General features: G+C 49.3%; 1 pseudogene; it reads right to left on the bottom strand.

Annotated features, from left to right (window-relative positions):
• Window positions 1-5,454: 5,454 nt before the first annotated feature.
• On the bottom strand, window positions 5,455-11,900 carry LOC140522552 (regucalcin pseudogene; annotated as a pseudogene).
• Window positions 11,901-11,914: the final 14 nt, after the last annotated feature.

The raw sequence follows: 11,914 nt of genomic DNA, 5'->3' as shown, positions 1-11,914 counted from the left end.
CCAGCACCCACACACCTTCCCTTGAGAGTCCCTGGGCCTGCCGTGTTTCCTTCTGAGCCCACCTCTGGCTGCACTGTTGGCTTCGGCTTCTTTCCGAGCCCTGTTCACCTTGCCCTTTGTGCCCCCCCAGGCCAGGGGCCTGTTTCACCTCATCGGCCTTCAGATCGTGGGGCCCATGGAGCAGACACCCAGAGGTGCCTGCTTCATCTTCGTGGTTGTAGACCACTTCACCCGCTGGGTCGAGGCTGCCCCCATGAAGACCTGCTCCCCCGAGGATACAGCTGAGCATCTCCTCAAGCTGGTGTATCGGTTTGGCTTCCCAGAAAGGATCATCAGCACCCAGTGCAGTGGGTTTATCCATGAGGTAGGGAGTCACCCATTAGCACTGACTACCTGATCCCTATCCCCTAGCACAGTGTCTAGGCATTCTAGGTGCCCAGATATAAGGAGGACCAAAAGGAGGTATCTGTCCTTGTGGGGGGCCTGACAGGCCAGGGCTGGCTTCAAGGAAAGGAAAGACTGGAATTCAGGCGAGCCTCAAAACATAGGTTGGGTTTGGATAGGCAGAGAAGGAGGAGGATAGCATTCCAGGTGGAAGGGAAAGATGTGAGCAAAAGCTTGGAGACAAATATGTTTAGGGATTCAATACAACTTGGGGAACTGTGCTAGAATTTTCTGGGCTCTAGATCTGGAAAAGAACTTAGAGGTGCTTCATTCCAGTTAAATCTCACCTTGCAGGGCACAAGGGAGAAGATGCTTGCTCAGCAATCCCTTTACTTGTCATAAGTCAGTCAGGATTTGAATGCAAGACCTCACACTGCACCTGAGGCTGCCTCCAGGGGATGGCATTTGTGTCTCTACCTTCCTGATGTCCCATTTCTCCTCCCCCCCATTTCTCACAGCTAAATCAGATTTTGAGGATGCAGACAAATCTCCAGCATGACCTTGTAATTAAATATCACCCCCAGCCCCACGGGCTCCTGGAAGAGACCAACGCCTTTGTGAAAAGGTGAGTGAGCACCTGTCCATGGGGTGCATGGCAGAGCATTTCTGGGAGTCAGAGCACTCCCTTCTCCCAAATATTTGCTTCCTTATGTCTTTGGCCTTGGCCCAGTTGGCCCCATGTGATCTTGGGGACACATCTGCCTCTTCCACCTCCAGGCTCTGTCTTTGGTTTAAGAGATTTACCTGGGGGCAGTTAGGTGGTGCAATGGATAGAGGACTAGCCCTGGAGTTAGGAGGATCTGAGTTCAAATCTAGCCTCAGACACTTACTAGCTATGTGGCCTTGGGCAAGTCACTTAACCCTGATTTCTCTCCCCCTTCCAAAAAAAGAGAGATTTAGCCCAGACTCCAGGGGGTGAGTCTTGCACCAGATCAGAAGGGGCCAATGTGGCTATGCAGGGAAGAGCAGGGGCCAGGAGGGGAAAAAAGTCCTTGGATGACTTGATCCCTCCCCTCTGAGAGACTCCACAGGCTAATTGAGGAAGGTGGAGCTGTGTGCCAGGGACCCTAATGTAGGCCAAAGTGTGTGAGTGTGGCCTTGGCTAGTTGCCTCTAGACACACACATACATACCTATACATACCCACATAAACATACACTCGCACACACCTAGTCACATCGTGCATATACATGTATACACCTCCTTTTGGGCCTCAGTTTATCTTGTAAAATGAGGGGCTTGGACCAGAGGGTCTTGCAGGTCCCCTCCCACTCCAATTCTGGGATTTAAGTATGAGGTGATTGTTCCCTGGGCAGCTGCTGCTTTGTGGTTCGTGAAGCCCCATTTTACAGATGGACACTGAGGCACAATCGCAGAGGAGTATATGCCCCAGTCAGATTTCTCTCCAGACCCCAAGTCCTCTGCTCTCCTCTCAGCTACTCCCCACTTTACAGAAGTGACTTGGGGGATCCATCATAATCTTGAAATCTTGGCTCAGTAGCAGGGTGTTGAGACCCACCTTTACTTCAGAAAAAAGCTCTGGGCATGTGTCCTGGGGCCTCTGGGGACTCCCCCAGGCCTGTAGGAGAGAGCAGCTGGGCAGCAGGGAGGGTGGATCACCGGACTGCTCCCCTCCCCCCCAACAAACTTTTTTGGTTTTCAGGCTGCTCCAGCTGGTGGTAAAAAGAAGCATTAATTGGGACCTGCAGCTACCAAAACTCCTCTTCCTGCAAAAGCAGGTAAGGGGGTCCTCCTGCCTCTCCAGCCATCAGGCTGCCCATCTGCCAACTGTCTGTCTGCCCATCATCCCTTCTTCCTCTGTCCACCTTCTGCCCACCTATCTCTTGGCTGCTGGGTGCTCACTTGGACTGTGGGCATGTAGTGCTCCTTCTGCTGGGTGAGGGTCCTCGAGCTGAGAGCTGGATGGACTCAGCCAGTGGTGGAGAAGCTTCCTGCCAGTGACATGCTCCTGCCTGCGCTAAGCTCCATGTTCTTCTTGCGCACAGTGTGGCCTGACATGGCTTGGGAAGGGGAGGCTTCCCAGGAGACTAGAGAGAGATTGGCATCAGGCCTTTTTGGATGTCCTTGGAGCACTTGGGCCCATTGGCTGAGTGGAAGGTCAGTTTGCCCAGAGTTGAGAGAAGTCAGTGATGGGCCTAGGGACTCATATAGTCCATGGGGTTCTATTAGGAAGGGTGCTGAAAAGCCATCTGACCTGGGGAAAGACTGCGATCTAGAGTCAGTCATATGAGGTTTAGTTAAGAGACCTGGAAATGCTGAGCCTAGGAGACTCAGGGGACTCTGGCAGCCATTTTCAGTGCTACAGAGATGTCTGCCTGCCCTTGGGGTGACTGTGTACTACGGTGGATGGAGCTTAGGACTTGGGATCAGAAAGACTTGACCTCAAAGCCCCTGCTTCAGACTTGGTTAAGTTGTGTGATCTGGGGCAAGCCATTTCGCCTCTCTGCCTCAGTTTCTTCATTTGTCAAATGGGGAAAATAGCAACCGCCTCACAGCGTTGTTGAGAAGATAGAATGAGACACAATCTTCACCTTTCTGGTGGATTCCTAAAAAACGCGTGAAAGTAAAAAACGAATGTGTATAGACAGAACCTGTGGACAAGAGGGAGTGAGCTGCCTGGGACCACTCAAGAATCCTCTTCAGAGATTGCTGACAATGTTTTCTGCACATGCATGCATTTTGTTATAACAGAACATTAATAGGCACCGTTTTTGAGCAGTACCCACAAAATGGCCACACAACGCAATACACAAAATAAAATCAGTAACACGCAAAATATTTTTTTCTTGATTTTAATTCCCTTGAATTCTGAGACCTTTGGTGCCACCATCTTGATCAAAACTGATTTCAGGCAATATTCACTTTTCATAGCAAATGAAATCTAGAGTACCGTAAACACTGTATGGAAAATAAAAGTCTTAAAACCAAGACATTTGGGGACCTGTCCCAAAATGCACCATGCTTTCCACTGTGTAAGGTGGTGGTGTGAGGGTGTCTGTACTGTGTACATTGCTGTGGCCGACCTCTGCCTTGACCTCCCCCTGAAAGCTAAGAGCGAGGCTGTTGGCACTCTAGTCCTCTAGTCGCTGCCTTTGGATGGAGTAGAAGATGGGGTGGCGCAGTCTAGACTGCCTCTGACCTGTCCTTCCTGGTGGTGGCTGGTTTTGGAGACTGTGAAGGGAAGCGTCTTTCCTCCTTTGTGGGGATCTAACAAAGCCAAGTTCACAGCTGACAACGGCTGCAGATGTTTGACTTTAGAGCCCAAGGATTCCCGCGATGCTTTGGGGGCAAGCAACGAAAACTGGCCGTGAACGCACGGGGAGCGCTCGGCAGTAGGTGGGTGGACGAGCCCAGGACACCTTTGTGGGCACTGAGCCTCATGTCTCTCTCCTGCCCACCGAGGGAGCTTGTGCCAGTACCGACAATAAAATCAGGCGAATTCTCCAAGTAGGGCAAGTGAGACGTTGGAATGCTGAGGTTTGACGGTATTTGTAAATTGCTGTTAAACTCATGGCTCTGTGAACTCCACTTGTCACCGTTGTACTTATAGGACCCTAGTGTTAGAAGGGACCTTAGGGGACATCGAGTCCCACCCCCTCACACAGGCAAGGAAAAAATGGCCTCTGACACTGATTCTGAGCAGCTGGAGGTGAGGCTGAAGGAACAACAGAGAGTGGAGAGCTTGGAATGCTGAGCTGAGCAGTTCTGCCCTGGTCTTGTGGATAATGGGGAGCCTGACTGAGGACACATGGACAGAGGAGTGATGCAGGAAGGTGCAGGCTGGGGGATGGTCAGGGGCTAGTGTCCTCAGCAGTCCAGGTGTGGAACAGTAGCAGCAGGAGGATGGATGGGCCAGGGTTGGGTGGAAGAAAGAAAAGGAAGGGAAGTCTCTTGGGGACTTTGGGGGGTTTGGAGGAGCCATGGGCAACACTGATTCCTGGGACTTGGGGGCTTGCACTTCTAGGTGGAGAATACATCTGAAGAGGAGGACTTTAGCTCGGAGGATGAATTAGAAGGAGATTTGGACAGTGATGAAAGTTGGAACCCAGCTCTCTTCCCCACATCGTCCTCAGAGCTGTCCTCAGATGAGGAGTTGGAGACGGTCACGGTGGACATCCTCAGCATGGAGGACTTGTGTCTATACTGTAACCAGCTCGTTGACAAGGGGAACAGTGAAGTTTTCACAATGGTGAGTCAGTGTTGGCCCTTCTGCCCCTGAGGGCCTTCCTTCACTTCCCATCCCTAACTGCTCCATGCTTACCCGGCTGGTATAATAACTTTGATAGCTACCAGTCTGTAGGTCAGTTATTTGAGACTTTGATTAATCTTGTCTCACTGACCCTGAGCCTAGGCCTTGGAATAGTGAGAGGGAAATTCCAGGGGACAAACTTGGTGGCAAATCTGGAAGCCTTACTTAGGAACTGTTCCAAGATTGGCTAGGCTATCTGCTGGTGGCAGGGCCCTGGTCTCCCTTGCTTCAGGCTAGGATGGTACTGGGAGATTCCTTATGGCATGTGGTGAGGTTCACCGGGGGCCTGTGAGGTGACGCAGCTTACTCGGCTCTCATGGGACCCCAGATTTTTCTTGGGGGAGACAAGATAGCAGCATACTTCTGGGATATATTAGAAGAGGGCTTCTTTACCCCATGAAGGGTCTGTGACCCCATCAAGGTGAAGACTCCCTGACATTAGGTCAAAATGAATTGAGGGGAGGGGCTGGTGAGAACTGAGTAGGAGTAAATGGGATTTATTAAGTGCCAACTGTATGCCAGGCACTGTGTTAAGCAGATCATCTCTGCCCAAAGGAGCTCACAATATAAGGAGGATTTGGTGGTTTCCCAGCTGCAGTGTGACGAATGTCAAGTCTGGGCCCATCAGACATGTGCGAACCAGTGGCGCAGAAAGGAAGATGGGAAAAACAGATTCCTGTGTGATGCCTGCTTCTCCGGACAGGAGCCCTGCTCCACACCAGAGTGATGGAGTGACTGCAATCAGGTGGTGAGCTTGAAGCTGGCTGCTTTGTGCCCCACTGGTCCTTGTCTGAGGGCCCTGAGCCTCCACACTGGCTGGCCATGGGGCCTATGCTATTGGTCAGATCAGTGAACACCAAAGGAGTGGCCTGGCTTTCTGCTCTCCTCTTCCCCTCCTCCCTCATGCTTTGTGCCCTCCAGAAGCTTCTCTCTGGCTGGGGGGCTCTGGATGCTGGCATCATCACAGTAAGCCTAAGCTCTCAGAGTAATTTAGAAGTAGTGGCCTCCTCTCTTGGTACCTGGGTCCATCCTCTTGTCTCTGTGTTTTCTCCAGTGACCCACAGGCTTATCCCACAGAGGAGAGAAAGGCCTCAGCTCCCTGTTAAAAGGACAGGCCATGACATGATGCTGTCTGGTGGAATTCCAAACTCCATCTCTAGTTTCCAGCCCCTCTGTGATCACAGGAGGGGCTACTCCCTCGCTGTCCTCTGCCTTGGTGGCTGCAACAGGCCTGTCCCCTTGCCCCCATCCCCCATTTTCTAACTTAACAGACACACACACATTCAAACTCCAAAAGGAGTGGATTGTAGGTGAAACTGCAAACTTGGATTAGAAACAGTTTTTTTTAATTGTGCATTGATTTTAACAAAGCAGGACTGGAATTGTTGAGCTGGTTCTGTGGCCCCTTCGGAATCTCTTTGTGTGTGTTTTATGTTACACTGATATTCCTTTTTTAAAATGTGCCCTTTTCTCTCCCTTGTTCCAGGCAAGTCCAGTCACCCAAGACTGAATGGATTAGCCTGAAGGAAAATATGGCGTCGCTTTGCACCTCTGGCCCTTCCTCTGCAGCACACAGGAGGCCGATTTCCTGAGAAATCAGGAACATCACCAAGGCCTTCTGGAGTTTTTCTGAATCATTTACTTGGGCTTGGGTGTCTGTTTCACTCTTGGCTACCTTAAAAAGTACTAGTCGGAATAAACAAGCACTTAGTTAGTACCCACTATGTCCTAGGTTTAAAGACAGAAAGCAGACAGTCCTTGATCTCTGCTGACATTCTGCTGGGAGTGGGAGAGAGACAGGGAGACACAACCTTTAAAAAGAAGATTTGAGGAGGGAAGACTAACGAGGGGCTTCTCCTAACTAGTGACACCTGAGCTGAGGCCTTAAGGAAGCCAAGGATGTGAAGCTGGGAGATGAGGAGAGGGGGAAGGGCTTTCCAGGTGGAGGGGCAGCCTAGGTGTGAAGGTACAGGAGGTAGCAGATTGCCAACCTCTATGGAGAATAAGAGAGACTGTTGGGTGGGAACTGAGTGTGACAAGGAGTCATATGATGGGTAGACCAATGAAGAGGCTCTCCCCATTGGAGGATGGGGGAGAGAAGGGAGGGGATGCATGTGAGAAGTGGTGTAGAGGCTGGATGACTCTTACAGGTCTTCCAGGTAGTAGTTGTGGGGCTTGCACTGACCTTGGGGGATGAGTCATCGCATGCTCCTAGACGCCTGGTGTGCTTGGCACTGCGCCAGTGGAGACACCCAAGCCCGTTGTCCTTTGTCAACACCCTCCAGGACTTGGCTCCCCAAACTTAGAATGCCTTTCTACCTCACCCGCAGGGGCTTCTTTTGGCTTGGTTTATTTTTTAAATTCTGACTTTAAACACCAAATAAACTATTTCCAATGGGCATTGAAGCAGTGAATCTGTTATGGACTGCTTGCTTTTTTTTTCCCCTAATTACCCATAGTGTCAAAACCAGAAACTAACTTTGAGGTTAATGTTTGTAGGGTTTGGTGTCGTGTGGGTTGCTTTGCTGTGGCATTAGCTGCATTGTGTTTAGCGTGCAAGGACCCTACAGCTGTGCTACGGGAAAGAAAAATGCCAGCAACATTCCTAGACTAAGCCCTCATTAGCCAAGTGACTAATTCATGGCAAAATAAAAATGCACAACAGATGATCTCCAAGGCAGAATTTTTTGGCAGAAATGAAAAATGAAAATGAGGCAGCAGCCCTAGTATGTCTGTTTTCAGTAGCTCACTGATGAGCCAAACAAGGATTGCTAAGTTACAAAAATAGAGTTTGATTTAAGACCCAGGGCTCCACTAACATAAGACCCTTCAGGACTAAGACCAGTGTTTGTCAGTCCGTGTGGAGTTTTTTTCCTCCAAGTTGATATTTATTGGGTACAGAGGATGTTATAGATCTTTTTATGACAAAATGGAACACAAGTGGTCCCTCTCCAAGTAGGGCTGCCAAGCAGACTGATGGGTGGAGAATTATCCTGGGCAATTTCTTGGCACTCTACTGAGGACCTGACAGAAGTGATTGCCCATGAAGAGGTATGAAGCATTCATGTCATGAGGTGCGCTTGGGTGTATGCATTTGGCAGGGCAAAATAACCATCCCCAAGGGAACTTCAATGAAACCCTTAGACATTGTCCCAAATGAAGCCCAAACTAGCCTTAATCTTCAGGAAAAGTCAGTTTGGGGTGTTTCCTCCTTGGTCTAACTCGGAATCCAAATTATGCCAAAGGACTCCAGCAAAAGGAGAGGGCTGGACAAATTACTCCATTATGGGTCCAGAATTTATCCAGCAAAGCCATATGGACAATTCCTGTTACACCCAGTCCAGTTATCTTGAAAATCCTTCCTGCCTCAGGTTGTCTTGAAAGTTTGTCCGAATCCAGGCCATCCGGGCGGAGGTCAGTATAATTCAGAATAATCCTGTCCTGCCAATCAGCAGTAAGTTATTATTTACACAGGCGCTTTGCTATTTGATGTCTTTCTTGTCTCTTGTTCTAACATGATCACTCTCGCTCTGTTGTAAACACAGAGTTTCTCTGCAACATCTGGAATGGATTCTTCTTTTCTTAACTTAACACCCTTCTGTGCCTGGCAATGTTTCCTGTCCCTAAGTCATAATCAAAGACATCCATGGAGTAAGACAGGCTATGTAATAGATTTTGTGATCCATAGACCAAGCCATTAGAGATATCCATGGGATCAAAGGACTTCTCTAGAGTGTCACTGGGAGAGAGAACACACAGGGAACCTTGGTGCCTCTCCTGCACAGTAAAGACAATCTCCTTGGCCATGGAACTAGCAAAGTATCTCCCAGCTGGATTTACCGTCCCATCATTGAATTGGTTGTTTTTCTTATCTTTATCCAAGGCAAATGGATCAGAATAATGACTGGTCTTTCCAGGTCAAAGCACAGAACAAACTCTACTGTTGCCCCCTATCCACTGGACTGTTGAATGGCCAGGGAACTGGCCACACAGTAACTTGCACTTGCTTAATGAGTGAATCCTATTGGCAAATCTTGGATGGAATATTCTCCGACTCAGGAGACTATTGTATTTTCCTCCCACACTAGAAATTCTCCACCCCTGTTGCTGCCCTGAAAAAAGGGCTCAATCTTAGTAGAGGACATTATCAGGACAGAGATCCCTGAGGATTTTTAAGTGGCTTAAAAAAAATTAAAAGCAAAGTTGCAGCTTTCAAAAACTGTTGAGGAATCTAGGGATTTCAGCTCTTGGGAGACTGTAGCTGACTGACTGAAAGCTTCCTTTTTTATACTCTGGACAACACTGAACCACCTGTGTGAAGAACATCAGGGGTTTCCCTTCAGCCTGATCCCATTGATCTGACTGAGGCTCAGTCTCAGGTGATTCTGGGCCATCAGTCCCCTTCATGAGGCCCCATGCAGGATTTACACTGGACAGGACCCTTCAGGGATGACTCGGGTAGATGGCACAGGACAAGAAATCTGGACCTGGCTTTTTGAGGAGACATTTTCAAGATGACCCAGGCAAAGTCATTCCACAACGGCATCAACAGGAACATTTGCCCTCCATTTTGATGGTAGGGAACAACCGCTTTGAATCTCAATTGAACAAAAAATTATCCTCCAAAATAATTCCACTCTTTTCATTAGTAGACCCTTGTCACATGCAAAAAAAATGTTGTACTCAGTTATTATACATTTTTAATTTCATCATTAAAAATTTGGTGGAAATGTGTTTTCTCTCTCCTATGAGTACCAGCATAAGAGCCTCAGCTTTGCCTCTTGACCCACAAAGCCTCAGATTTTGACTCTGGTCTTTTACAGAAGTTTGCTGACCCCCAAAGAGGGTCTGAGGTTCAGGGAAGTCGCCACAAGGCCATCTTGAATGGATTCTGGGAACACGAAGAGAGTTGGTCCCATGGCAAGGGAGGGACTGCCTCTGGAAGGGGCCTGACCACCACTTGTCCCAGGAATCAGATGAGAGGAGCCTGAGGTCCCTTCTACACTCAGAGTCTGTGATTCTCTGATTGGCTCCAACACTTGTTAAACCTCAGCACAGGAACCTTGTAGGCAGGGGACAGGGGTCCATTCAGCACCCAACAGCCAAGGTCAAGGTGTCAGAACCCAGTGCGTATTCTGAGTGGTAGAAGCAGGATGGGATGGATTCAAGGCTCAAAGACTGGACCAAGGATGCAGAATGAAGCAAACCAGGTACTTTGGGAGGAGACAGGAGAATAAAATGTGAAAAGATGTGTGTGGAGACAGGGCAGGCAGAAGGACAGGAATCTCTGCTAACTGCTGCCTGACCAAGGCTTCCGCTCCTGAAGCAGCCTGTTCCACTGACTGAGAAGCTCTCCTTTAAAGAAAGTTTTCCCTTTAGTCAAAACCTGACCTTCCCTGCACCCTCCCCACTCTGCTTTTTACTGTTACTCTGCATGGATGAAGCACCCTGTCCCCTCCGTCCTTTACATCAGCCTCCTTGGTCTGGATCTTGGTGTCCATGTATCTGTTTGAACTTCTCTGCTGTGCTAGCTGGAGCCATCCCATAGAGGCTAGAGAGCTCTGGGCTCCAGGGGTGGATACTGAGTGGAGCAACCCTGCAGGGACAGTACTTTACAAATGTCTCATTTGATCCTTACAAACAACGCTGTGTGGTGGTAACTGTTATCTCCATTTGACAGATGAAGAAACTGAGGCAGAGTTTACTTGACTTGCCTAGGGTCACACAGCTAGTATGTGTGTGAGGCTGGATATGAACTCAGGTTTTCCTGACTGGCTCCAGGACCACTGAGCCTGGCTAGCTAGCCCCTTCTACCAGGACTTATGCAGGACCTTCTTCCTACTCCAGTGGAAAAGGAGACTAGGTCCTAGGGTTTACATGCACGAAGGATGAAGAGAAGGCACAGCCAAGGGGGTCATGACCATATTGATTAAGCACCTACTATGTGCCAGGAAGACACTGGTCTAATAAACCCTGAGAACACAAAGAAAGGTCAGACAGTTTGGTAAGCGGCTCACCGTACAGTGAGGGGAGACAATATACAAATACCCATGACCTGATAAGTCGTATACAGTATAAGCTGGAGATGCTAATAAAAACAATAGTCATAATAGGTACTATTTATACAGCACCTACTATGTGCCAGGCTTTGGAAAGAAGGCAGATTGAAACAAATGCTTTCCACTTTTTTTTTGTATTTTTGGGCATGGGTCATGAGGGCATCTATTTTCCATGTCAAAAGGCTTTGTTTTCTTAATTTTTCAATGAATAGGGGGAGGGAAAGAATTTCCAAATGGGAAAACAAAAGAAAACTCAACCACACTAATTGGCGAGTTAGAAGGAGGGGAGGTTTTGGACACTTGGAGTGTCAGATGTCTAGACAGCAGCCAGTTGTATGAGTCTAACAGCCACTGGGAGACAGAGGTCAGCAGCCCTGGCTAGGGTGGGGAAGTAGATCTCAGCATTATCAGCACAGAGATGAGACTAATCAGTGGAGGCTGAGGAGAGCCCTGAATGAGGGAGAAGAGGATCTAGGACTGAGTTCTGACGGATGTCCAGTGTTAGTGGGGGTGACTTGGGTGCAGCTCTAGCAAAGAGACCGAGGTGCAGTCACATACCTCCCCGCCCCACTTCCACTGTCAGACCATTTCGGATTTATTAGATGTTGAGGCCCCTACTCTGGGGTGATAGAAAGTTCTCCCCTCCACAGCTAGAGTGGGAGGTGGAAGGGATGCCCTGTGTCTGCAGCCCCCGGCCCTTCCCCAGCATGACCTCCTCACACCTTCTCTGAACCCAGGCACCCCATCTTCAAAATAGGCTGAGGCTGTGGAAGGCCCTGGCCTTGTCCCCTCCTTCAGGGCTGTGGGGATCCAGGAGCTGGTGCAAATGGGAATTCCAAGCTTGGCCAGTGGGATCACTGAGATTTTGAGCATAGGTTTCCCCCATTCTTGCTCCCTGTTCTCTGGCTTTAGAGAAATCTCTCCTGAGGATGCTGCCAAACACCCAGCCCCCCTTAGCTCATCCTGCCTTTTCAGGGTCAGGTCGTGGCTTTCAGTGAACTGGATTGAATTGTGGCAAAGTTGCACCAGACGTCAGCCTTGCTCTCTCTTCGAGTCCAGCAGCAGAACAAGAGTCAGGACATCTGACCATGGTCTGGGGTGCAGGGGACCGCCTTGGTGTCTTCTCATCGCCCCACGGTGCC

This window comes from Notamacropus eugenii, chromosome 2 (genome assembly GCF_028372415.1).
Source record: "Notamacropus eugenii isolate mMacEug1 chromosome 2, mMacEug1.pri_v2, whole genome shotgun sequence".
NCBI lineage: Eukaryota > Metazoa > Chordata > Mammalia > Diprotodontia > Macropodidae > Notamacropus > Notamacropus eugenii.
This window is presented reverse-complemented; position numbering and strand designations above follow the sequence as displayed.